The sequence below is a fragment of the Pecten maximus genome, chromosome 15 (genome assembly GCF_902652985.1).
Source record: "Pecten maximus chromosome 15, xPecMax1.1, whole genome shotgun sequence".
Lineage (NCBI taxonomy): Eukaryota > Metazoa > Mollusca > Bivalvia > Pectinida > Pectinidae > Pecten > Pecten maximus.
The window spans coordinates 27,744,409-27,767,196 of record NC_047029.1 but is presented as its reverse complement, the minus strand read 5'-3'; the positions used below and the strand labels follow the sequence as shown (position 1 = coordinate 27,767,196).

General features: G+C 35.4%; 1 protein-coding gene and 1 long non-coding RNA gene across 3 annotated transcripts in view; one reads left to right on the top strand and one right to left on the bottom strand.

Moving 5' to 3' along the window:
- Positions 1-6,236: 6,236 nt before the first annotated feature.
- LOC117344208 (transmembrane protein 198-like) overlaps positions 6,237-22,788 on the top strand; it is a 61,557-nt gene continuing 45,005 nt past the window's right edge. The window contains exon 1 of one of the 2 annotated variants that reach the window (XM_033906871.1): positions 6,237-6,292. The gene's annotated coding sequence lies outside the window, so the exon portion shown is untranslated. Of the gene's footprint in view, positions 6,293-14,758; positions 14,955-22,788 lie in introns of those variants that run through there. The other variant, XM_033906870.1, reaches the window with a different exon arrangement.
- Positions 20,268-21,950, bottom strand: LOC117344209. Its single transcript, XR_004536128.1, has 3 exons — positions 21,224-21,950; positions 21,039-21,109; positions 20,268-20,472 (listed from the first exon to the last, which is right to left on the bottom strand). It is a non-coding gene; the product is annotated as an uncharacterized LOC117344209 (long non-coding RNA).

Below are 22,788 nucleotides of genomic sequence, written 5' to 3'. Positions count from 1 at the left end.
AGGACAAATGATGACAAGTTACGAAAATTGTGACAATTTAGGATGACTTACAAAAATTGAGACAAAAATTAGAACAAAAGATGACTGGTACAAAAATAGGGACACTGTTGGAAATTGAGACAATTTAGAATGAGTAGTGAAACTGGGACAAAGGATGACTGGTACAAAAATTGGTACAATTCAGTAGGACTTGTGGGGAAATTGTGACAAAGGATGACTGGTACGAAAATTGTGACAATTTAGGATGACTTATTAAAATTGAGACAAAAATTAGAACAAAAGATGACTGGTTCAAAAATAGGGACACTGTTGGAAATTGAGACAATTTATGATGAGTAGTGAAACTGGGACAAAGGATGACTGGTACAAAAATTGGTACAATTCAATAGGACTTGTGGGGAAATTGTGACAAAGGATGGCTGGTACGAAAATTGGTACAATTCAGTAGGACTTGTGAGGAAATTGTGACAAAGGATGACTGGTACGAAAATTGACACGAATGATAACTGGTACGAAAATTGAGATAATCTAAGATGACTTTTTCGAAAATTGGGACAATTTAGGCTGACTGGTGCAAAATTAGGACAAATGATGATGGTACATAAATTAGGACAACTTTAGTACAAAAATAGGACAATGACTAGTAAAAAACTAAGGACAAAATTAGAACACAGAAACATGGATACAAAAATAGGAGAGAGCAAGCTGAGACAAGTGCAAATAGCTGCTGAGTGATGTAGAACTGCATTATTCCAGTATAAACATCGAAATCATTTGAGAGATTACCACTTGTACAGACATCCCATCATCAATACTGCATGAACGCTTCTCCTTTTCACAGACACTTATTTCAACATTTGGTTATTTTATTTCATTACTTGGTGGTATAATTTAGGCTGTGTCACTTTTAAACTTGGATTGATGTAGACTAAGAATCATTCAGCATCAATTCTGTTACCGAAGAGTGCAAGCTCGGTGACAAGTATATACTGCTAGAGTGCATCAGAATCATAGTTTATTGGTAAAGTCCATCTATACATATAAACAAGATACAAATGAAAAACATCCAGGCTTTTAAGCAATGACAGATTCAAAAATTGTTTTGAGGATTTTAAACAAAGCTAGAACATATAATATACTATATTGTATGATAGATTCAAAAATTGTTTTGAGGATTTTAAACAAAGCTAGAGCATATAATATACAATATTGTATGTTATGGTCAATTAAGAATCGTTCAGCCAAATTTGAAATCGCCTTTGCAAAGTCCTGCACATGCTGCCAATTACTTGAAGCCACATGCTTGTCAACTAAGATTATCTTCCCCCTAGAGTTGAGATTAATAGAATCTTTCACCCCTTTTGGGGTGAGATAGGGGGATCTCAACCCGAGGGGGGAGATTGTTAAATTCCCAAACACGAGGCTTGCCGAGTGTTTGGGAACTTAACAATCTCCCCCGAGGGTTGAGATCCCCCTATCTCATCCCAAAAAGGGGTGAATGATTATTTTTCTCTTACCCTGTTTTCCAATCGAAGTGTTGAACCAAATCCAAACGTATGTAAACAACAACACGTGGACGGTGGATGACAGTTGTGATGAGACTGCAGCAGACGCTTTACACCTTACGATGTTGATTTCATACAAAATATAGCTCCGACTAGCTTGTCTAAAAGAACACCAAACACTCAGTTAACTCTGATAATGAATACTTATTTTAATTTCTTTTGTGAATAATATTGATATTTAGCATTCGAATGTTCCGGGTCAGGTCATAGTGACATCACCCTATCGAGAACAAGAGCACGTTCAAAGAGCATGTGTAGCTTGTCTTTTCCCGGTAAAACTGCGGATATCCCTGTCCAGGGTGAGAGAAAACCCTGTCTCACTTTCAAGAAAGAGAAAGATTATATTATTTGAAGGATAAAATAATTTTTTTAAATGCTTTTCTAAAGCCTTCGGAATCACACCATTTCTAATTTGGCTTTGCAGAATTAAGGGGCTGCGGTGGCCGGGTGGTTAAGGTGTCCCGACATTTTATCACTAGCCCTCAACCTCTGGGTTACGAGTTCGAAACCTTCATGGGGCAGTTGCCAGGTACTGACCGTATAAGGCTGATGGTTTTTCTCCGGGTACTCCGGCTTTCCTCCACCTCAAAAAATCTGGCACGTCCTTAAATGACACTGGCTGTTAATAGGACGTTAAACTAAACCAAACAAACAAACAAACAAAGCAGAATGTCTATCTTTGCTTATACATAGTAAGACTTAAGATCAGCAACCTCTTTATATGAATCTCAGAAAGCAATGAACCCCAGCAATTAGACTTGATCATGAGATAGCTTAAAATATCCATCCCAAATAATCTTTTGTCACCTGCATCTGACAGACAGCCTGAAATGTATATTTTGATTGACAAATTAACTTTTGTATTTGAATGCAGGCACCAAATTTAAGGGGGTCCTTTAGGCTTTGAAATATTGTCATTTATAGTGTTGATCTGCAGGGCTTCAATAAATTAAAATAATTTGTGGTAAATTAAAATAATGATTCGTTATGATTATACAGGGATATACAATCAAGAAACATATTTGTAGTAACAATGTCATACATTTATACAGCTGAAGGTCACGAAGATCCTGTGTTATAGTAGAGGTATGCTGACATTGCTATTTATACTATGACTCACACAAGTCCTTCCTTACAATTGACCCTGGCCTGGCTTTATTCCGAGGACATTCAACCCCAATCAAGCAAAAAATGAATGCCAGCGTAGGAAGGAGTTCGTGTTTGTAGAGGAAAGCTCTTGATCATATAGCTACAGGCTCTAATTAAGTAATAGGTTTACATTTTAAAATCTGGAAAACGTGATTTTCTCTCATTTTCATGCTGTGGTACATGACTAGCTTCCAGGTATAGCATGTCACATGTATAACAATGTGCTAGCTTCTAGGCTCTTCATTCTTACACCTCATTTTAAACTTACTAATCAGATATAAAATTCCTTTATCGATTCTTTAGGCATGAAATAGAGAGGATTTTCCATAGTGAGTTATCGATGGTTTTATTTAGCTGGTATGATAATTGATAGCCTGTTGTGATGCCTGTGGTGAAATTTGAGTATTGAATTAAGGCATGTCCGCTGTTCAGAAGAAAAAAATATGTGTTAAACAGTAGTCAGAGTGTTTAATCAATAAGACAATTGTATTAAAAACTTTAAAAATGTAATATTGTTCATCTGACCTTTACAAAGGACGAAACTAAGTAGGTCAGGTCTAATTGCAAGTCTCTCCTCCATTTTGTGGTTTTTAAGGAAACCTTCCTCCACAAGATTTCCAATGGGGAACTAGATAGTCCATTGGATTTTCCAGTGTCTGATATCCTCATGCCTCCACTGGGAGTTGTAATTGGCTAAATATCAAATACCTCAGAGCTGAATTTTCACTAAGTGGCATACAAGTGTTCCCGTCATTGGCCCTATCACTATCAAATGTTGTTATTCATATGTATTGGATCAATAAGGAAAAAACCAAAACACAGAAGCAGTGAACAGGCTCTAAGGGACTATGGATGCTTTAGGTATTTCAATGGTGAGGTGCTTTATCTTTACAGTATACTTTAGCGTAGAATTACATTACAGCAGTTTGCTGTTGTTGACATATGTGAATAGGTTCTATGTGCATCTTAAATTCTTCACTGGTACATTTGATACATAATGATGGCATGATGTGAAAGAGACATTTTTACATATGCAGAAGAACTGTCCTGGGTTAATTAAACACAGGTGGAGCTCAATTGGTTAGAATGTCTATCCAGACTTCAGCGGACTGGGTTTGAATCCTGGTATGGCAGTTGCCTCGAGTGTGTAAGATTTGGAAGAAAAACAATAACCAGTGGGATAGGTTTGGTCAACTTGACCTAATCCCTTAAAGTAGAAGATAGAGAAATGATATAGGGAGTACTGATACAGCCCAATTATGCCTCACCTAGATATGCATTCTTCACAGGTCTATCTGCATAGATCATTTAAAGTGCCACTTTTCTTAAAAGGGGGTGGACTAGCCCCCAGTCTCCCCTACCATGACACACTAAGGGAACATTATGTCCAAGAGTCGTTGTTGTATCCTACCACAGAAAGTCTTTACCATGACACCGCTAGGGTACAACGGCCGAGGGGAATTGTTGTATTCTACAAGATGCACCAAGTCTTTGCCATGACACCACTAGGATACAATGTCCAAGGGGAATTGTTGTATCCTACTAGATACACCAACTCTTTACCGTGACACCACTAGGGTGCAATGTCCAAGAGGAATTGTTGTGTCCATTAGATACACCAACTCTTTACCATGACACCACTAGGGTACATTGTCCAAGGGTAATTGTTGTATCCACTAGATACACCAACTCTTTACCGTGAATCCACAAGGAAGCAATGGCCAATGGTAATTGTTGTATCCTATTAAATACACCAACTCTTTACCGTGACACCACTAGGGAGCATTTTCCAAGGGTAATGGTTGTATTCTACAATATGCACCAAGTCTTTGCCATGACACCACTAGGAAGTAATGTCCGAAGACTCTGTCATTGCCTCTTATCAAATTTATCACCCTGTCACAGGTAATTGTTGTATCTTACTCTAGACACATCAAGTCTTTACCATGACACCACTGGAGAGCAATGTCCAGGGTTAAATATTGCATCCTCAGTCATAATTTTTTCTATCAATGACACCGGCTACCATGTAAATCAATGTCAGATTGAGGAAATGTCATGTTCTCATAATGAGAACCGGGGTAGTTGCAATATAAGGAAACCACCAGTTGTCAAGCATAACTTTATTGGAGTGCTATGTTTCTTTTTGTCTTTATGAATGAAAAACTTCCCATTGAACATTTTATATTTATCTCAGATGACAGAATGTATCAATGTTTTGTCATGAAATATATACCAAAACCATTATCCTCTATAATCAAACTGCTACTGTTACCCGCCCAGTAATTTATATCATGTTAAGAAACAATTAATAATCGTGTGCCTAGTTATAAGCTCATCCATATCCTGTTTAGTTTATGATCTTTATAGAGGATATACAATGGTTTGCCATTTAATATCAAATACATTTCGCCCTATGGCAGATTTTTTTTTTTTATGACAGAATTTTTGTTTTCAATATTTGTTCATAATCTGTCATAAAAATGAAATATATGTAATATTTAATTGTAATTAAACCATTCAATATCCTCTATATATTTCACAAGCAAAAATGTCATAAATATATTTACCTATATTTAGCTATATCATTGTCCTATAATCAGTCAACCGTTCTTTGAGACAGACTTTATGAATTGCACCCCTGGGCCTGGTTGCAAGATGGATACTCTATCAGCAGATTGAGAATTCATCAGAATGTTAAAAATGTTTTGACCACCATGTAAAGGACTTCACTAACCAAAATCTGTACTTTGCTATCTCCCAATAAAAAGATTTCCAATCAAATGTCAAACCTACGATTGAGTACATTTCATGAGAGTTATCTCCCCTGTGAGCACTGATACAATATTACTTGTAGGTAAAGTTTCTCAAATTTTGAAATAGGATTGTAGCCAGTCAACATTTACAGAGAAATGTGACATCTTTTCATAATTTTTTGTAACAAAGCAAATGGTCCCCAAAGATCATTCATATCAATATTAGTTACGATCGGTTCATTATTTTCTGACCGTGTCGTATCCCCTTAGATATTTAATGTATTTAAGGTAATTATTTTGATTATAAAAATAAGTATTCAATTCTATTACCAAGACCAGACATGATGTTTAAAAACTGGATTTCTATTAAAGTTCCTCTGGAATCATATAGATGTGTAATACCACCTCTAATGAATTACCATGTCTATCTAGTGCAGGTCCATACAGGGAGCCCTGTATACATAAGTAATCAACACAACCTTCTGAAATATTACTTTTACAAACAGGTAATATCTCAGTTGAGGCTGGGATATATTAACAAATTAGAAGCCTCCAAATATTTAATAAAAAAAAAAATTATGAGTTTCTCGTACCAAATGAACTTTATGTGCCCTAGATATACTGACAACATCCTTATCATAAATAGTCTGCATCATATACACCTGATGAACTTATTATATATTCAGGAAGAAGTTGTTGATTTAATACTCTACGCTATATATATACATGTATGTCATGCTTACATAATCCAGCCGAAGAACCTGATCATTACCTTAAAATCAGTGAGGTAATCACAGATTCAAGATGTCCCCAGTATTCAAGGTAATCAAGTATATTTTAGATAAAATTTGACTTTCAGAACTTAATTTTTACTTTGAGTTAAGCAGACAGCCTTCATATTATCAGAGTTTAAGATAACGAAGTTTGACTGTTGATAAGTTTACACGGTTATAACCAGACTCTTCAAGTAACTGACTTTAAATAACAAAGTTTGACTGTAGTACAAAATGTATATGGTTTACCAGACTCTTCCAGTAATCTGATTTTAAAAAAAAGTTTGACTGTAGTGTATGGTTTACCCGAGACTTTTCCAGTAATCTGATTTTGAGATGACAAAGTTTGACTGTAGTGTATGGTTTACCCGAGACTTTTCCAGTAATCTGATTTTGAGATAACAAAGTTTGACTGTATAGTATATGGTTTACCCGAGACTTTTCCAGTAATCTGATTTTGAGATGACAAAGTTTGACTGTATAGTATATGGTTTACCCGAGACTTTTCCAGTAATCTGATTTTGAGATGACAAAGTTTGACTGTTAGTATATGGTTTACCCGAGACTTTCCAGTAATCTGATTTTGAGATAACAAAGTTTGACTGTATAGTATATGGTTTATACGAGACTCTTCCAGTAACCTGATTTGGAGTTAACAAAGTTTGACTGTAGTATATGGTTTACCAGACTCTTCCAGTAATCTGATTTTGAGATAACAAAATTTGACTGTTAGTATACATGGTTATAACCAGTGTCTTCGGATTATTAGACTTTGAGATAAATAAGTCTGACTGTATCATATGTACAGGAATCTTAGATGTTGTATTAATATCCACAAGATAAAATACCAATGTCTAATTTGTTCTTAATAATAATCAATAAAATGATGACAGAATATGAAACATAGATTTACAGAGACTCTTGTCAGATGATGTACAAGGTGAGTAAAACCATTTGAATTGTTTGTCTTCTAGGTTTATTGCCATTATTGATGTGATCTGTCATTGTAGTAGCTGGTGGCTACCTTACTGAACAACATATGGGTTTTTTTTTCAAATGCTATTCAAAGCAATTGGGTAAATTGTGTTGCCTTAGGATACCACCACAACAGCACACGGCAGTCCACATTAAATTCAACTCCTATGAGAAGTACAAACTGCTGCAAGTTAGATATCGACAAATCACAAATTGTATTGAACAAACAATAGTATGCAGACTAACTTATTTACTTGATTTGGGTCAATAGAAAAATTATCAGACCATTATCTTAAATGATCTTTCTGCTATCTCCATGGAAATATAGGTAACAATAGTTTCCCACATATATTTTAATTCTCTTGGCATTGTTCAATTATTCTTAAGTCTGAAATTTGCTTCAAGGCTAGGTTAGGCATATACATTCAAATATGTATTTGTCATTTTGGAAATATATGGTTGTGTCTACTGGTGTAGAAATATTGTAAACCAAACAGACTTTGTGGAATCAATAATTCCTGTCTCGGACCTAAATGTATGGGTCAAAGAAAAGTGTCTGTATGTGGTGGCATCTTAATTGGTGGCATAGAGATGATAGTTTGTGAGAGAGATGGACCAGCTTCTATTATGACCATTCTTTAGGTAACAATGCAGGTTTCATCATTTCTATCCAGTAATCTAGCTCTCTAGTTTCTTAAGAACAATGGTTTCTATCTGGCCAATTTCCAGAACAATTTGATTTTCTGTCGGTCATGTTCTGTGAGCTGTGTCTAGAATTAAACTTCTTCTATATCTTTCAGTAATTGCTAGTAACCAGGACAATGATTATCAAAACAGTTTTAGTGGTAAAACAAATCTCAGTATAAAGTGACGATATTGTGCAGACTTTCAAATGACACATTCAAATTCTTTCTCATGACATTTGTTGGTACAGGTCCTTCATGAGACATTCTTAATCAACTGGATATGCAGGATTTTAAATTCTACAATTCCAGACATGGGCCGAGAATTCAATAGAACTCGTGTTCTGTGGTTTCTCTCAATATAGAATATATGTCCTGTCGTGCAGACTACATTCATTAAATTATCTGTTTTTATATTTTGACAGATATGATCATGACACGTGTAAGATATATTAAGTTGATCAAATGACGTGTGTTAGGGGACAGAAACGTAACATGGTAGGAAAGCATGCCTTTGTGTGCCTTATAGTGAAGATATCTTCCACCCACTCCAGAAAAAGCATATTACATAACAATTTGGAACATTGCATGTTGACATGCGATATGTTTACTGAACTGATATACAGGGAACCATAAATCACACAAGCCTGTGTTTAAATTGGTAGTCCTGACGGACATTATATCTAGAATACATATTCTACTTCAGGATACAGGTACCTAGTAATCAATAACTAAATGTGAACGTGTTGCCCTTTTTTTGGTAAAATATTGGATTTTTTATCTTCTTTATATCACTACCTGACGTTGGTGTAAGTTATTCAGGAATTCTTGCATTGCTATCAAGAAGAAACATTTTTAACAACAATTCTTGCATTGCTATCAAGAAGAAACATTTTTCACAAGAATTCTTGCATTGCTATCACGAAGAAACATTTTTCACAAGAATTCTTGCATTGCTATCACGAAGAAACATTTTTCACAGAAAAAAAATATCCTATCTCTCGACAAAATTTTATGGTATATGCTTTTTTTTTTTTTTTTTAAAGAGAGATAGAACTGTTTTTCAAATTTTCAAATATTTGTTTGTAGTGTCTGTAATTTGATTTTAAAAAGTATGTTATAAGATAATAACAGTCGTTTGTAATATAAACGTGCAGCGACAGGTGAAGTGTGTGAGATTAACATCCATACTGGAAACAAGATACATAATTACCAAAAAATTGTATTACCTCGTCTAGAACATGCTGGTTTTATATCGAGATGATATTCTCATTTTTAGTAACACTACGTGGTCATGCCTGCCAACCTTTTACCATAGAGGAAATTGTGTGTGTTATAATATTTTCAAGTATAAGAGAAATACATTAGTAATACAAGAACACCACAAACAGATGAATAATACGATGTCCGTCTAACCCCAATGATTTTTTGTTTGTTTGATATTTAAAGTATTCTTGGACTTGGTAATAATTGTCCAAAATAAGTCCAAAATGGCTCAGAAATATTTGAAAAAAAAAAGAAAAAAAAAAAGAAATCATTACCAGAGATTAAAATCCATACTGTCCATAACACATCCAAAATTTAAAAAAATCAGAAATTATTTTCCGAAATTAAATGAAAATTGACCTCATTATGGACTCCACATCACATGATCTTACTGAACTGTGGACCACCGAAGAAACTTGCGACCAAACTTTAACAAGATGGGCAGACGATATACCATAATACACACATCGAAATTCAATGGTCATATAAGTAGTACATTTCTTCTGAACTAGCAAGATTTATAAAATTAAAAACAAGGAAGTTTTTTCTGATATTTTATGAAATTGGAAGTTTCCGTCTTATATAGGGTCTGAGGGCTGGTAATAGTGTGGTCTTGTTACAGTCAGGAAATTGCTAATAAAACACAATTCTAACGATGTTACGTTATTAATCCATAATATTTTATATCGGGCAAACAACCAATAATTTATAGACCATAGTTGATGTTGTAATTTTGGCATTGTTCTTGAATTGCTGTACAATTCCTTTACAGTTTTGTGGTTTATTTAAATCCCCCTCCGCCATTTAATTTACTATTAACTAGTCATGTAAATACACTCCGTTTGTGTCTGGATCATAAAGAGAGTTTCTCAACTGCTTATTTCATGCAACATTGATGAAATTTAATTGCTGCGAAGCAATACTGGGTATGTTCTGTACTACTTTGATAATAGTTCGCTAATATTTCAGGTCATATGTCCAGGCGTCCAAAACAAAATAGACTCCAACTTGGGAGTGGGTTTATTTCAGGACAATGAGATGAGGTTAACAGCTACTTGTTACCAATTTTACTACCACACTGCAGTGTACGTGGAATTATTACCAGGCATGCAGGCTTAATTATCATATAATTATGGTTATGATCACAAGATGAAGGCAAAGTCTATACCTTTTAAACCAGTTCAATTTTTGTATAGATTCATATGCATGTATATAACAAAGGAAAATGCTTAAAGTAAAGATTTGGCGAGGTAATTGAAACTTGTATCTATGGCATGAAATTACCTAGTTAGTATAAGGGTTGGGGTTGGGTTGGGTTGGGTTGGGCAATGGGTTGGGTTAGGGATGGGATGGGTTAGGTTGGGTCAGGTTGGGGATGGGATGGGTTGGGATGGGATGGGATGGGATGGGTTGGGCTGGGCTGGGTTGGGTTGGGTTGGGTTGGGATGGGTTGGGTCTGAAATACTTGTTTCACAATTTCAAAATAAATAATTGAGCCTTAAATAGTCCATGTTAAAAACTATAGAAACATTTGTCACCTTTTATAGTTGTAGGAGAGTGTGACACCGCCTTGTACATAACTATTGTGAGAATGAGATAAAAGTTACTATGAGAATGTTAAGTACGTTACCATTGCAGAAATGAGGTACTTCAAGAATGATATTATGTTACTAATGTGGGAATGATATACTACGAGAATGATATTATATGTTACTATTGCAGGAAAAATATACTACGAGAATGATATTATGTTACTATTGCGGGAATGAGATGCTACGAGAATGATATTATGTTACTATTGCGGGAATGATATACTACGCGAATGATATTATGTTACTATTGCGGGAATTATATACTACGGGAATGATATTATGTTACTATTGCAGGAAAAATATACTATGAGAATGATATTATGTTACTATTGCGGGAATTATATACTACGAGAATGATATTATGTTACTATTGCGGGAATTATATACTACGAGAATGATATTATGTTACTATTGCGTGAATGAGATGCTGCCAGAATGATATTATGTTACTATTATGGGAATGATATACTACGAGAATGATATTATGTTACTAATGTGGAAATGAGATACTACGCGAATGATATTATGTGACTATTATGGGAATGATATACTACGAGATGTACTTTACTATTATTAATATCAAAGGTCAATTGGACACCCTTAAGTTTAAAGTTGATCCTATAGAGGCAACCAGGAGCCCTCATCACCATCTCATCCAGATCAAGTATGGGAAGTGGCACTTTGTTATACAATTGAATTTGAATGAAAATCTGTTGTCTTCCTCATCTTGTATGAGTAAGACAATACTTGATTGAAGTGTGACCTAAAATGCGTAATATACACGTGTAGATAGAGGCAAGCCTCTTCTTGACACAGCCAATCAGCTGACAGCTGGTGACGTAGACGTCAATAAAACTTCGTAAAGTCATGATTCACTTGATGACCTTTCAATATTTACATGACTCGATAAACCAACTGTATAAAGCTGCAATCAAGTCAGAATGTTCATGGAGCTATGAACATCTCACAAATCCCTGAGTATAAGGATAGACTTAATAAGTCATGATCAAATGACACAATGTTTTCGTGGTACATTATACTGTCCAGACTATAAACTCCTTAACTTCACTGGAGCCAGTTGAGACTTTGTAAATATTGAACACTTAAAAGGGCACCTGCTTGTCCAGTGTTATTTATCAACACTATTCCAAAGTCTTATAAATTTACATAATGTTGTTTGTATTGCTTCCTTTCAAATTCTAAAACTCATTTGTCACAGGTTTTCCTCACTACCAAAACATTTATCATTTTGCATCTCTTTGAGAGGTATTTTAAGATGATAATCAAATTGATCCTATGAAAATTCTCTGATGTCTCTGTTCATCATGCAGTTCAATCTATTTAAGGTGATTTGTAGGTATGAGCATCCAGTAACAAGCCCATGTCTCATGATAAACCCACCGATCCATTTTGCAGTTTAGTGGAAATGCCATTATTACATTGCCAATGCAATGTTCGTAGTTTTCATATTGAATACATATGCATAAATTGTCTGCAGCAACCTATCTTTACTATTGTCAGCTTATCAGGCTACCTTTTGTTGGTTTAATTACTGTATTTCAGTAATAAACCTTTATATTCATGGTTTGTGTGAGAAATCGTATTAAGAATACTTAGATAAGGATCTGGTGTGATGACCTAAATCATTTCTGCCCTGCCATGATTTATCGTGTCAAATGTTCACGTTTCACGAACATATATCTAATTTGACTTAAGTTTACCTTGTAGTTTTGTATGTTATAGTTTACACAGTACATTGAGATGATTCAGTCTTGTTGAACCTAAAACTAATTATGTAATTTTAATCAAACCGCTTCTGGCTGTTTGAATTTACACTCAATGGGAGAGTAATTAACAAAGTAAGTTTTTTCAAAATAAAATTTCTTTTATCAACATAAATGTGTATCTGGTATGTTAACTAGATTCGGCCTGTGAAAACATTGAAAGGCTTAATTAAATTAGCATAATGTGCTTTTAAAATGTGCTGAAAGCTTTTGAAATAATATTTGATTATTTAAAGATTCTGTTGGTTTTAGAGTTTATAAGATCAAAGAGGATTCAAATCTTGTGGGATTAATTTAAATGTATGTTTATCTTTATAAAGGCTAAGATTTGCTTTTTCTATGTGATACTAACTTTAAATAAACATATTAGGGTCACTTTACTTACTGGGTTAATATGTTTTTGCCTGTGGTGTGTGCTAGCTCCATTGTGGTGTGAAACATAACTATACATTATATCAATATCTTCGATAAATTTCTCAAATTGATATACTTTGCAATCATTGATTTTTGTGGAGCTCAAATTTTGTGGTTTTTCAAAGAAATAATCTTTTGTGAGCATTTAATTATGTCTCCCATTTCAATGAAGGTATAGACATATTGTAAGTACTGGTTCGTTAATCTTCAGGCAATTTCTTGTCCATGTTATAACTTCTAAACCATATTGACCAAACTAATATACTTGCATCACCTGAAGTCGATGTGCAGATAGGTCTTCGTGGGAGAAAGCTTTAAATATCATGAGTCTCCCAACGAGGACGTGAGAGGTGGCAACCCAGCTGTGCCATGAATCAAAGATCATCACTGTGGCCATATACCATCTTGATTTTTTTTTAAAACTTCTTCTCTAATTCCACTGGTGCCATTGAGCTGAAAATTTGTGTCAGTACCACTACAGTACTACTGAGTACACATGTACTGAGGTCTTTTAAGTCAAATGACTGTTAATGCCCATGGGCCTCTTGTTATTCTTACAGACCCATCCTACTACAACAGCAAAATTAGACATGTTGGCTAATAAGGGGAGACATAAATTTTTGTTCACAAAAAGATATTTCTAGTTAAAATTTTGTATTAATAGTTTAATAGGAATAATGAAAACTATCCTTAGGCTGCTGTATAATGGAACATGTACATACACCTCAACCATCAGACAAAAAGGGAAATTCACACCAGCCTGAGCTGAAGTAAGGTGACTCGGAGTCTACTGTCCACTTTCACAATTGTATTCATGAAATCTACTGATATGAAACATGTCAAATTCAACAGTTTATAAAGTTGTAGACAAAAAAGTTCATTGATTAAGAATACCCACAAAATCATGGACTGAGCCATTATATAGAAACCTGCATAAATTTTTTTCAAGATTTAGAGTTATATATATATATGTACGTTGTATATAGAAGATACATTTGGAGTAAATCGTAATGCAATATAGTAATGATTTAGCTACATCTGTCATAATATATCTCATATATTCGGATTCTTCAGCTTGAAAACATCTGATTTAGCTAGATTTTGTCATTACCCAGTAAATACTTCACTTATTTATTTTTTAATCAAAGTTTAAAAGTATTTACTTGTCTTTCAATGAGCAATTCTAATCCTCAAATTCAAAATTCAAATCAATTTTGACATTCAAAGTCTAAGAGCATTTACCTCAGTCTGTCAATTAAATGCATGAAGATATGGAAAACCTTAAATCAATTTTGGCCTTCAAAGTTTAAAAACATTTACTTCTGTCTTTCAATGAAGATATGAAAACATCTGTGAATTCTGACCTTCAACGTTTAACAGCATTTACTTCTGTTAGTGAATCAGAGTTAAAATCTTGTTAACTTGATAGCATAAGCTGTAAAACTTTTGAACATTTTATTAAATAAATAGTTTGCCTGTAGCTAGTGTACATTTGTACGTAGAACATTTGTTTGTGTCTTTAGGGTTTTTCGCCCACAAACTGTAAATGTCAATCAAGCTAACTTGACAGTGACATATTTATGATTGACCAGATCTGCCTATTACAGGTAATGGCTACCTGTAACGTTACCTGTGTAAATCACTGTAGGTGTATCAGCTAGTTACCTATAGATGTAAGCTTGTAGACGACCCTGACAACAGTTGAAAGAGATCTATATCACTAAAAAGCTTGTACTAGGGGGCCTGCTACTGTCTGTCCCAGAAACTGTTCACATACACATATATTGCTGGCTGGCGAGTGGGTTTGTTGTCATTAGTGCAGTGGTGGGCCGGGGTAGAGAGATAGACTACACATATAAAGGGGATATCATTGTGGGGATTTGTTGTGACAGACACATGGAGATATGTATCTCTTCAAGATTTTAATTGTGTGATCATGTGTTAATTAGTCTGGGAAAATTATATTTCTTGGATTTATTGATACAGCAGGAAAAAAGGTAAGTTCCATTTATGCTTATAAATACTGCTGATGGAATTACATTGATGTTTCCATTGAAGAAGAAAATAGTTGGTATTTCTTCTCTTGAACTGTATGGAAATTAATTTATGAATTATGGTTAGAATTTAATTTATCACAAAAATGTTAGATAGAATTCAGATAAATTATCAAAAAAGGTTAATAAAATACAGTTGACCACAAAGGGATATATATCTATAAATAGTTTCAAAGCAATGTTCTGATTTCAAGGATCTGACTCTAAAATCCATCCTGTACAAACAGTTGTTCTTAACAACAACTACACATACTTAATTGTATCAGACTGCACTACAGTATTGTGTAATAGAATTATGTAATCTAACACTAAAAGACAATGATAAAACCAACATGTTAGGATTTTTAAAAAATGGTTTCTTTGAGAATAAACATAAAGCTTGTAAACAGATCAAGTGGTTAACAAATAATATAAATATCCAATATTAGAAATAGATTTTGCCTATCATTATATATATTTTCAGCTCATAGCTTCTTACAGCTTGAGCAGTGGACCAAATATATCTAATGATATCAATCATTTATAAAGTGTGAAATGGAACTATTTGTGGCTTTTGTCACAAATATTAACATAACAAGGGACACCGTTTCATTTAATCTAAAACTAAATTTCACACTTTATTTTCTATCATCAATATCTCGGGGAAACTATTTCATAAGACATCAAGCCTTTACAATCATTGTAAAAGGTTGGGGGTTGATGCTTTGAAAAATAATTTCCTGAGATACTGATGATAGAAAATAAGCATCAAGTGTGAAATTTAGTAGCAACTTCTGGCTGGCACCTTATGGCTTATCCCTGATGTTATCCTGCTGTGTAAATTTTGTGGTATGCAGACTTTTTTTGAGTGTGTATTTTCATGTGATAAAGTTAATGTTATCTTGGTATATAATTTGCAGATCATTTTGTTAGATAACACAAGATTTATGTGGTAGTGTTAATGGGTAAAAGTCTGTTTAGCATGACTGTGTCAGCAAGTATGGACCATAGGGAGCAATTCAGATTGAGGCTACTCTGGGTAGGGAGTACTTCAGGCAATGGTAAGGTCGTATAGGCCAGTACTGTGGGTAGGGAGTACTTCAGGCAATGGTAAGGTCGTATAGGCCAGAGTGAGGTTATTGTGGGTAGGGAGTACTTCAGGCAATGGTAAGGTCGTATAGGCCAGAGTGAGGCTACTGTGGGTAGGGAGTACTTCAGGCAATGGTAAGGTCGTATAGGCCAGTACTGTGGGTAGGGAGAACTTCAGGCTATCAAAAAAAGGTTGTATAGGCCAGAGTGAGGCTACTGTGGGTTGGGAGTACTTCAGGCTATGGTAAGGTCGTATAGGCCAGAGTAAGCTAGGCTACTATATGGGTAGGGAGTACTTCAGGCAATGGTAAGGTCGTATAGGCCAGAGTGAGGCTACTGTGGGTAGGGAGTACTTCAGGCAATGGTAAGGTCGTATAGGCCAGAGTAAGGCTAATGTTGGTAGGGAGTACTTCAGGCAATGGTAAGGTCGTATAGGCCAGAGTGAGGTTACTGTGGGTAGGGAGTACTTCAGGCAATGGTAAGGTTGTATAGGCCAGAGTAAGCTAGGCTACTATATGGGTAGGGAGTACTTCAAGCAATGGTAAGGTCATATAGGCCAGAGTAAGGCTACTGTGGGTAGGGAGTACTTCAGGCAATGGTAAGGTTGTATAGGCCAGAGTAAGGCTAATGTTGGTAGGGAGTACTTCAGGCTATGGTAAGGTCATATAGGCCAGAGTGAGGCTACTGTGGGTAGGGAGTACTTCAGGCTATGGTAAGGTTGTATAGGCCAGAGTGAGGCTACTGTGGGTAGGGAGTACTTCAGGCTATGGTAAGGTTGTATAGGCCAGAGTGAGGCTACTGTGGGTAGGGAGTACTTCAGGCAATGGTAAGGTCGTATAGGCCAGTACTGTGGGTAGGGAGTACTTCAGGCAATGGTAAGGTCGTATAGGCCAGTACTGTGGGTAGGGAGTACTTCAAGCAATGGTAAGGTCATATAGGCCAGAGTGAGGCTAATGTTGGTAGGGAGTACTTCAGGCTATCAAAAAAAAGGTTGTATAGGCCAGAGTAAGGCTTCATACTGCAGGGGGGAACACTTCAGGCAACGGTAAGGTCACATACTGAGGGAACACTTCAGGCAATGGTAAGGTCACATACTGAGGGAACACTTCAGGCAATGGTAAGGTCACATACTGAGGGAACACTTCAGGCAATGGTAAGGTCACATACTGGGGGAACGCTTTAGGTCAGAGTAAGGTTACATACACGGGGGAACACTTTAGGTCAGGGTAAGGTTACATACGCGGGGAACACTTTAGGTCAGGGTAAGGTTACATACACGGGGGAACACTTTAGGTCAGAGTAAGGTTACATACTGGGGGAACACTTTAGGTCAGGGTAAGGTTACATACGCGGGGAACACTTTAGGTCAGGGTAAGGTTACATACTGAGGGGAACACTTTAGGTCAGGGTAAGGTTACATACTGAGGGGAACACTTTAGGTCAGGGTAAGGTTACATACTGGGGGAACACTTTAGGTCAGGGTAAGGTTACATACTGGGGGAACACTTTAGGTCAGGGTAAGGTTACATACACGGGGGAACACTTTAGGTCAGGGTAAGGTTACATACTGGGGGAACACTTTAGGTCAGGGTAAGGTTACATACTGAGGGGAACACTTTAGGTCAGGGTAAGGTTACATACTGGAGTAACACTTTAGGTCAGGGTAAGGTTACATACTGGGGGAACACTTTAGGTCAGGGTAAGGTTACATACTGGGGGAACACTTTAGGTCAGGGTAAGGTTACATACTGGGGGAACACTTTAGGTCAGGGTAAGGTTACATACTGGGGGAACACTTTAGGTCAGGGTAAGGTTACATACTGGGGGGACACTTTAGGTCAGGGTAATCATTAGGCCATATACTGTGGGCAACACTAAAGGTCGGGGTATAATTAGGCTACCTACTGAGGGGATAACTTAAGATTGGGGTTATTAGGCCACATACAGGGGGCAACACTTTAGGCCAGGGTAATATCATTAGGCCACATCATAAGGTCGGGGTATAATTAGGCTACATACTGAGGGGAACACTTTAGGCCAGGTTAAGGTCAAATACTCTGGGAACACTTCAGATAAATATTGTGGGGAGGACACTTCAGACCAGGGTAAGGTAAAAATTAGTGGAGGAAAACATATATAACTGAAGGAATGACTTCTAGTCACAGATATAGGGAATATGGCCGTAAACACAGGGAGATGAGAGGCTTCAGAGTGTTGGTACACACAGGGAGATGAGAGGCTTCAGAGTGTTGGTACGTGTCAATAAATCCATACAATTATGTCTACCGCTGTGTATTTGTGTATATTTCCACATAAAAGATGTGGCCACACAAAATCCTATAGTGATCATGTAAAATATTGTGTGGTTGTGTAGGACATCAATTTTACCATTACAATTACGAACACTCTAAATTTTAAACACCTTATTCGATTCATGTGTGTCTATAACCTTCAGGATAAATACTAAATCAGCTATAAATAGCTTGTGTCTCTTCAGGACGGACAACTATGGCCAGAATTTCCTGTCTTGTATATCAATGACACTGTTATTTAACCTGTGATAATTACAGTCCAGGTGTCCGAGTCATTTTAGGAAGTAGGAAGTCTGATTGTTTGTTCGAGGGTTGGGGGATTAAATACTTGATGCTGGCCTTCTTTTCCTGCCAAAATCAGTCATTATTGTCACAAAATACTTCACTTAAGTTGATTGATATATTTAAGGCATGGGAAGCTAGCTTATATCATTGGTCTAGAGGTAGGATTAGACCTAAATAGCTATATATAGGCTATCAGTGATATAAATGTGTTTTTCACTTTTAAAAAGCTTTACCATGTAATAGTATCATTTCATCAATATTTTAATACACAGCCCATATATTAACTGATATCATTATATAACATATCCCTTATGAATTTGCAGCATGATCACAGCATAGATGCAGTATGAATGCAGCATGGAATTGCAGCATGAATGAAGCATGACTGCAGCATGGTGCCTAATTTACCTCACTATATATTCTTACTAGTTAAAGCATGATTGCAGCATGTTTCAATTATGCAAATTATGCTGGGATCATGCTGCATTTATGCTTTAAGGAAGCATGGCCGCAGCATGATCCCAGCATGGTCTGTGAAGCATGATCCCAGCATGGTCTGCAGCATGGTCTGCAGCATGATGCCAGCATGGTTTGCAGCATGATGCCAGCATGGTCTGCAGCATGATCCCAGCATGGTCTGCAGCATGATCCCAGCATGTTTCAATTATGCAAATTATGCTGGGATCATGCTTCAATCATGCTTCATGGCAGCATGGTTTACAAAATCAATGAAAATCATGCAATAAAAACTTGAAGAATACTTTTGTATTACATTTTATTTGGTAATTAACATGGTATAAAACTTTTCATACAGGCTGTTTTTTCTAGTTCAAACATTTAAAACTTATCAATGAAATGAGAATGTGACAAAACAAATTTTAATTCTAATTTACCCATGGTACTTATTTTATTTGCCTCTTATATTCTTTTTCTCAAAACTTCCATCACATACACAACACAGCTATCTTTTTCTAGTACAATTTTCAAATACAACTAATATCAATTCATCCTAGCTAGAAGTGGTTTGTTTCAACAAAAATAGTCAACAAGATATACAAGTTCAATGTCAGTACATACTACAGTATGTATTTATAATTCTGTGTTTTTTTTCTAAAATAGTAGGAAAATAGTACAAAATAATATTTTCCAGCAGAGTTATAGTAGGATATGTATACATTTTGTCACCGACGCACAAGACTGATTTCAGACAGTATACGTAGTTTCCTCGAAGTAGCCCAGATGTACTGGAAACTGTTTTCATGTGTGTCCATAAACTTAAAATAAACAAAAACAAGCAACAGTCAATGACTTCTTCTATCGAATTTAACCCTATTTCTAATAAACTGTGAAAAGATTATCATAATTTTGGAATCAATTCTAAATACTGACTAAATGAAATGTTGATTGACAATTTGAACAATGGTGTGTTGTTTGATGTAGCACGTACTGTAGTGATATATCTCTGTCACTGTCCCCGGGGATTTCAATACAACCAAGCTTGAGACGACTATATTATATTTTTTGCTAGTACAACAAATAACTAACAAGGATTTTTAGATTATATACATAATTTTTTTTGGTATATATATTAATGTTTACACTTTTATTATGAAAGGAAATGTTGTATACCTCGACAGATAACATATCTCGAATAATCTTAATTAATGTGAAACATAAACTTCTTCATTTCTCTTCATTCCTTTCTGCTTTGTGTTAAGTCAATGCCATCAATTTGGACCACAATTAATGCATGCGGTGTTCCTCATTCCAGAATGTACTGCATGAAGACTCAGTCTCTGTTGGAAGAAAGAAAGACTTTTAGAATATTCTTTTATTTCAAAATTAGAATAATTGTCAAGTTTTTGAAGATAATGTATGTATTTAACTTATGTACTTTTCATGATCACTTTGCTATCATTTTCATTATGTTTGCTTTGGAAGCCTTTTTATCAAGAAAATTTAAGCCAGCCACACAAAGCTACAAAATAAAACTTGCCAGGATGACTTAATTATTAATTAAATCAAGCTACTCCCGAATTCTCCATCAGTTCATATCAATGTGAAACTGCAATATACTATACATAAAACAATGTTACTTACTTATAATTCATCTTAATTCACCTATTTCATTTAATCGTTTCAATTTGATGCAATAATCTGCAAACATCGATCCTCAAAAGAATGTGGAGGTAAAGATCTTTCACGAAAGGTTTCATTATCCAAAACACAAATTTTCCTCACCATTGTTTGTGAATACGTATGTACGTCATAATCATAACAAGGGTTGTGTGAGTGGGGGAAAAATGCAATTTAAGTCGGGCCGAAGATCGTTAATAATAAATAAATAAAATTGAAAACTTACGATTGTAACACATGGATCGGTACTGCGTTTCCTTCGGCCGTGTAATCTGTGATAAATTAATCATCAAAACCCTGAAATAATAAATTATTAGGTATTATTGATATGAATAGATCTATATCAAATTCATCGTCGTATAATGTGAAACGATGTCAGAACGTGAAGAAGATTATATAATTAAAACTTACCCTGTCTCGTAACGATGTTTGTCGGTAAAAATATGCATCGGTCGTCAAAAACAACGAGAAAGCTGATATTCATTCGTCGGTAACTTGAAGTAAGTCGATCTTCTTCAGTAAGACTGGAAACAAACTTCGTTTTTAGGCTATCGTCGTGTTTGTTTATACTTTTCTTCTGGAAATAAACATCCGGTGAATTCAAACATGGCTATCAGACTTCCCGCTAAACTCGTGTGTGTTGCATCATGGGATAAATATTTTACTGCCAGAGATTAACACGATTCATTTTTACTTGTGCGTGTTTTTTATTCTAAATCATAAACTTCTATTGTGTCATACTTTTAAGATAAATATTACAGTATTTAATACTTGCATCGTGCACATTTAGATCGCACGAGCTCGAGGAGCACTCTCGTCACATCTCGGGAGCAAGGTAAACAAACGAGGTCATAGGTGAACCGAACGATAAACATGTAATCTGACCAGAGGTTTTGGCCTCGTCTGTCATACGCCTATTGTTTAATATGGATGTATTTTCAGACGAGGAACCGACCAATGCACGTTTTCTTTTTATGTTCACGATTTCAAATAATTCAGATTAAAGTACGGGAATATCGTCTGTTGTTAGTAAACTCATGTCGAGGTCGAGATCATCACAGCGCTTAACTTCAATATACGTTTTACAAGGAAGCGTCCGAGTGACAACATAAGTTCGACACATGTTTATTGGAGTTTATAGCGATGAATGTTGTGTCAAACACGACGTGATTTCGTATGCTATTATCAGATGTAATCTTAACACCGCATATATCCAGAAAGTATGCGATACAAAGACAAAGAGCAGGTGATTTTAATCTTATTTGATTGAATTAAAAGCGATATTCCAAGCACATGTGTAACTGTTGGTAGAGTGACCCCGATTTTGTTTTGGCGAACATGTTACATGTGTGGCTACCTGGTAGTAAGCTGGTGCATGGTAAATGGCAACGTCTTGGTTTATGTCAGTGTTTGGATAAAGTGACTGATTCTATCTCCGATAAAAAGTGTATAATCGAAGCAAAAGTCAATATACTGGTTCTTCAAAAAACGATCTAAACTCTGAAAATTTGAATGAAATTTTTATAGGGATGAGTTTTAAGTCGTCACACGAATGTACTAACTTGCAACATTCATCAATGTTTAAGTTAATTCCTTCTGAGATAGAACTACAAGTGAAAGCTGACAAAATATCACATTTAAAAGCTGTGAACCGTTATACTAACAAAGAACATACTTATAAACGAAATACTTAATTTAAATAATTGTTATTGAATTTTAAATAAATATGTGTGGTACTGATCAAGTATAAAAAGGAAATGCTGCAACACAAACATGTTATTAAAAATTATTTTGTTATCACCATTGATACCTGGAAATTTTCTATATTTTATTTAAAATTAAAAAAAAAGATACTAAAATATCTAATACCAACTTTTGTTAATTTTCTGTATCTTATTTTATTAATTAATAATTGTTTAGGTTAATCTTGGTACCTGGGAAATTTGGTCCTAGATTTTGGATCCTCGCTTGGACCT